This window comes from Manis javanica, chromosome 12 (assembly GCF_040802235.1).
Source record: "Manis javanica isolate MJ-LG chromosome 12, MJ_LKY, whole genome shotgun sequence".
Taxonomy (NCBI): Eukaryota; Metazoa; Chordata; class Mammalia; order Pholidota; family Manidae; genus Manis; species Manis javanica.
Genome location: NC_133167.1, coordinates 72,327,567 through 72,333,781, shown reverse-complemented (window position 1 = coordinate 72,333,781; position 6,215 = coordinate 72,327,567). Strand labels below are relative to the sequence as shown.

General features: G+C 44.6%; 1 long non-coding RNA gene across 1 annotated transcript; it reads right to left on the bottom strand.

Moving 5' to 3' along the window:
• Window positions 1-2,870: 2,870 nt before the first annotated feature.
• On the bottom strand, window positions 2,871-5,917 carry LOC140845107 (uncharacterized). The gene is made up of 2 exons (XR_012123801.1): window positions 3,416-5,917; window positions 2,871-3,131 (listed from the first exon to the last, which is right to left on the bottom strand). It is a non-coding gene; the product is annotated as an uncharacterized lncRNA (long non-coding RNA).
• Between the last annotated feature and the right edge of the window lie 298 nt (window positions 5,918-6,215).

The window sequence follows — 6,215 nt, the reverse complement described above, 5'->3', positions numbered from 1 at the left end:
CTTACTACTTTAAGGATATAGGAAAAAACTGAAAGTGGTCCAAAGGCTCTGCATGGCCTCCTTCACTGGCCTCTGTGCATGCTGATTTCCTCTTGCTCTCCCTTCTTTCCGTGCTCCTTCCCGCTATATGCCACTCTCCACCTGGGGTGCACTTCCTTAGCCACTTAATCCAGTTAATTGCTTCACATGCTTCCAGTTTTAGCTTATTCTTCTCATTTCCCTAATTAAGTCAAATCTCTTATTCCCATTCTTGAGTGACCTCGTGCCTATCCTTCATAGATATGTATCACTGTTGCAATTTTATACTGATTTTGAGTGTTTATGATCACCGCCTTCGCTGTGTCTGTTAAGCACAGAGATCATGTTTACACTGTATCCCAGATGCCCAACACAGTGCCTGACACTTAACAAATGCTTAATTAACATGACTTAGTGGATGAATAGTAGAAATCACATACCTCTGCTTCTCAAGACATCTGAGTTGTTCTTTGCTCTCCCCAAAGCCAGCTAGAAGGGAATAGGCTAAAATGCAATCAAGGGGTGGAAAAATCAGGAAGAGGACAGAGAGAAGCTTAGAAATCTCAGTTTCTCTAGTTAGATTAGTTAAGTGTTAGAAAGCATACCTCCAAACACAAAGCAGGTTTTTATGGAGAAGCAGTAAAGGGCAAACACACTCTTCATCTGCTACATCCCCAAACATCTGACTTGTCCAGAATTACACTCAAGGCAGACTCCTGCCACTCCCAGTCTTTAACTGCACTCCAACTGCAAAGCTATGAGGGAGCAAGTCTGTACAAGTCCAGACGTCTGCTCTTTACAGATGTATTTTAGAAAAGGACAGGCTGACTTTATTCTTTGTACAGATGAGTCAGCTTTCTGCTGCCTAGTCAACAGTCAACCTGAGGGAATCAAGCAAGTTCCACACCCTTAGATATGCTTTTGGAAATACTGCTAGTTCCCCCAAATTCAAAGAAAAGATCCAGTGTTTTTCTAAAGGGAAAGATGATTTAAGAAATAGAAAACTTCAGTTTTATTGATATGTTTGGACCTTTGGGAGTTGGGGCCTTCCTTCCTTCCTTTTTGCTATTCAAGGCTACTTGAACCAGACAACTGAGGAGACCCAGAATTGAAAAGCAATCGCCTTTTTAAACAAAGATGAGGCAGGTTAGACTGTCCTGATTTTAACACTTGGAACTAATAAAATGCAAAATCTTTATTCAATAAATATGAATATTGTGAATTTTTTTTCAAATCTTTATTTTGAATCATTAAGGCATCAAGGAAGAAAGAAGTTAAGGTGGAGAGAAAAGAGCAACCATTCCAATCTGCTCTAAACCAATCGTTAAATTTTTCCAGCTCATTTACTGAAATTATCTTACTGTTTTGTTTCTGGACTATCAGTCCCACAAGACAAACATGCAAAGCCCTTTGTTATGACCCGCATCCTACCCAGGGAGCACGTAGTCAGTACCTGACCCATTGCACTGAGTCTGTGGCAACAGAATCATCAGCAGTGCTGGTTCAACATGACGATCCTGGGATCCACTCCAGCATCTACTGACTGTCTTAGGGGGAGCCCTGGAATCTGCTCCAAGGGGAATTTCAGCCCTTGTAGGTGATTCTGAAGTCTGAGGACTAAGGAAAACTTTCCCATCAGTGGGGCAGCACGCACAGGACTGGAACCACCACGGCACTGTCACTGTGGGGCTGCCTGAGATGCCCAGATGCCACTGGGCTGAGGGTTGGAAGGCTCCACCTTTATTGGGTAAGTATAACAAGCACTGAAATGAAGGGAAAATGGAACACTAACAACTGAGGTTGTTACAGGGTGTTTTTAAAACCCTAAATTATAGCAATCTGATGTATAAATTCCTTGAAAGCAGGAACCTTTATTCATTGATCTTTTTGTACTTAATGCCTAAGATTGTGCCTGGAATAAGGAGTACATGTCAAGAGAATAATTAACTCACTGAATTGACAAAGCTACAGAGATTTTAAAAACTAAGCTAAGTCCAAATGAAAAGTTTAGGATTAGGAGGACTTTGTCGATCACCCGCTGAATAAAGATTAAGTGCCTTCTATGTGTTAGCAGGCATTGTACCAGGTTTCCAGAAGTAAAATGCTGAGGTAAGAACAGACATAGTTCCTGTTGCCATGGAATGCTAAAACTAGTCTAATGTTGAATGACAGAAAGATGTCTTGAGAGTTTACACAGGGGACTTTTACCTTGCCTGAAAACTGGGCGAGGCATCAGAGAAGGCTTTCAGAGTGTTAACAGAGTTGTAATCTATAGGTTGAATGGGTGCTAACTAGGGTGAGAGGGAGGAAAAACTCGAGGCAGGTGAAACAGTAATTTGGAAGGCTGGCAACCTGGTACTTACAAGAATGAAAAACGTCCTGTTGGATGTAGGCAGAAAAATGTGCAGAGGGCACTGCAGCAAAAATAATTGAGAGATGCAAGTAGAGGCTCAACCATGAAGGGACTGGGGTGAGGATCCGGGTGTATATTAAATACAGTGGAAAAGTGTTTGTAAGAAGGGAGGTGGTAAGATTGGATCTGCATTTTAAAAAGATCACCTTGGCAGGCTAAAGCATAGAAAACAGAGAAGAGATGCAAAATCTAGAGCAGATACAGACAGGACAGTTAGGAAGGTACTGCATTCCTCTGGGTCATGGTGATAGTGGAAAGCAGATAAATACAAAGAGATTTTAGGAGATTTAAAAAAATTAATAGAACTTATTTCTCTTTTTCCTTTTCACTTTTTGTTATTCCAACTTATTTCTCACCCTTCTGTTTTCCTCAACTTCTGACTCTAACTAGTTTCTTGCTTCTTGAATTGGTTCAGCTTAAACCAACTAAACAGTTCAACTTAGAGAGTTAAAAAAACTTTATTAAGACCAGAAGAACTGAGAGGAAAAATAAGTAAAGACGACAGTTTCCCACTATTTATTTAAATGTTGTTACTCCTTCCATTCTTGCACGGCATGCTTGCAGTTCTTGCTTGGGTTTAAGGCTCTGAGGTGGAAGAGCATTGCCATATGTGGGGTATTTTTCCAAATATTCAGTTGTGGGGCAAGACACACCAGAAGTTTTGTAAATCCTTGTGGTTCCATGTGGACAATGATGTCGCCTGTGCAAAGGTAAGTAAACTGAAACATTATTTTCACCCTCAAAAACATTTTGCAATAATTGCATTTTAATCAGAGACCTTCAATAAACTCAGAATCTCTAAGTTAAGAGCAGTTTTACTACAAAACAAAAACAAAAAATCTGTTTATTCTGCCATGGTGTTTACAAAAACAATGAATAAATTATGGTATATCCTCATGTGGTAGAAACAGGTTTTGCTCTGACAACAATTCTTTCAGGCAGGTTCCACATACAACTTAGGTTTACCCTATCAGATATACTCACATGAGACTTTGCCTCTGGGAGAGCTACCTAGGGAGTGAGGCACGGCACATGCATTTTGACTGCATAGAATGTGGTACAGTCACAGAGTCTGAAGTTAACAGTTGCCGGGCAGCATCCTCCTTTGCAAGCTGGCTTCCCAAGCTGGCAGCTTCCTGACCTGCAGTGATAAGTGGTTCTGGAGCCTACAGCTCTGCTGCACTTCCCTGATTAGGACAGAGGCAGTGGCTGCCTTGGTAACCCAGCTCTGTGGTGAGATTTTTGGGAATTCTTCCTGAAAGTTTATACTGAAAACTGTTTCTTCAGTTCTTCCAACAGTTCTGTAAGCTACATATACTTATTGGTAAATCCTTTTATGCCTAAACTAGCCAGAGTAGGTGATACTGTCCATAACTATGAACCCTAACCAATACATCATATAAGCTGATAGCCTGCAGTGCTTAAAGAGCAAGGGGCTGAGCTTTGTTCATGGCTATTGAAGATGGAGAGGTTGTAAACAGTGAAAGAGTAGGTTGTAGAATAATAGGTATAGTATCCCTACCCCACCTCAACCCACCAATCTTTTTAAAAAATGTAGATGTAAAACAAGACTTAAAGAACTTTTCTTATCTGTGGGGAAAGGTTATGAGGGATTTTCACTATATTACAGTTTTTTACTTGCATTTTTATATTATGCCTCATGTATATTTCATAATCAGAAAAAGATAAAATTCTTAACAGAACAAAAAACCCAAGCAAGCAAACAAAAAATACTAAGATCCCAATAACCTTGAAATATAAGGTCAGCTTCTCAGGTCTGGTGTTACTTGGGGGCCCCAGGCTATGTGGTAAGGACAAATACAAGCCCAGGTAACACTGGATCTGAAAATATGCCTATTTCTGTAGATGAATCAGAACCAGCTAAGGTACCCGGACTCAGTGAACCCCCAGGAGGAACGTAAAGAGAGTCAGTTGCTTTACTTGGAGGGAGCTGGACAGCATGAGGAGCTGCAGTGCAGGGAAGAAAGAAGGGGTCGAGTCATAGGCTACCCAAGAAAATTCAAAGTCAGGGGCACTAGGTTCAGGAATAGCAGCTGAAAACAGAGGCTTTGAGCAAATGCCAAGTGATTGTTATTAAGTCTCCATTTTTTTCTAGCACCCCAGCTTTGTTTTCCAATATAAAATAACTCCTTCAGTTTAACTCACATGATCAACGTAAATACACACTGCAGAGAAAAATGTTACGAGATGCATAGTTGCCTTGACTGATACAGCCAAAGAAACAGACATTTGAAAAGATTTAGTTGCACCCTATGAAAGAAAAATTCAAACAGCAAGATGAAAAAGCCGAAGCTGGTTCTCTGAAGAGGTCCCTTAACAATCTTGCTTCCTAGAGAGGGGCAATGAGTTTGTTTTCCTTTTCTCCCTCCTTTATTTGAAGCAGGTATTTCCTTATTGCAGGGCTTCTGGCAGGGCAGAGAAGGGAAGCTGGCAGCCGGAAGTCAACAGGATTTTCCTGTCTTTTCAAACAAACAAACAAACAAACAAACAACAATTCATGGAAGAGAGAAAATCAGGTGGCCCTCTGGAGATGAAAGATAGTTGTCTTTCGGAGCCCAAAGAAACAGATGGTCTCAGACTGAAAAAGAGGGAAGAGGGCAAGATTCCCCCAGAGAGAGGAAGGAGGGAAATGACGGTGGGGTGGGGTGGGCTGCCTTAGAAGAGTTGGGGAAATGCCGCACTTTATCAGTGTCCCAGGAGGTGGCCCGATCTCAAGAGCTGGCTGAGTGGACCCCGCAATAGTGGCCCCCAGCTTTGCCGGATTCTTACACCTCAAACAGACTTGAAAGCACCGCTCCTGAAGGAATCATGGGAACGGTTTCGGTGGGAAGCCCGGAGGGGAGCGGGCAGGTGGCCTTGGCAACTTCTGTTTTCCGAATCAACACATTGTGGAGGGAAGGGGCGCCTCCGACACAATGAAGATTGAACTTCCTGACGGCTGGATGGAAAATCAACTTAGGCTGGATATGAAGACTAGAAAAAAAAATAATCCATTTTCTTCACATCAGAGTTTTCAGATTCCTCTCTCAAATGTTAATTTCTCTTTTAATCTACATCTAGTTATTAATTATAAGCGAAGGTTATCATGAAACGGGGGGTAAAACTGCTTCCCACCACGAAGTGGTTTTCCTCTGGAGGGGATTCCAATGCGCAGCGATGAACATATCCATGTTATTTATTTAGCAAATAGTGATCGAAACCCTGGGCCAACAGCGCAGCTGAGGACGGAGACTGCTTACAGGGCTCGAGAGGTTGTCAGGCGGGGCTCCCGGAGCATGGCCGGGTTGCGGGGCGCAGAACCACCTTCCCCGCCAGTCAGACCCCGACGGAGCGCCGCCCGGCGGACGGGAAGACGGTCCGGCTGGGGTGAAGCGCGCCTCACACGGCTGACGACTCGGGCAGCTGCTCTCGGTCTCCTGCTCCTCCCCTCCCTCCTCCTGACACGCTCCGGGCGCACTCTGCGGCCGGGCCAGAGCCACTCGCCAGCCCCGGCCGCCGGGCCCGACCGGCCGCGGGGCCGCACCTGGACTGCGAGTCTGCACCGCCGAGCCGCACACCCGGGAGCGGGGCAGTTCCACCGCACCCCTTGGCCTCCGGGGCCCCGCTCGGCCCCACGACCCGCCGGCCGGCCGCTGCTTATCCGCAGGTGCAGATCTCACACAGACACCGGCGGCTCATGCTCCCGGCGGCGGCTCTGCTCCGGGCGCCTCGGCGGGATTCGCGTTTCCGCCGCGCGCGCCGTAGTCAGGGCAACCGCGGGGAC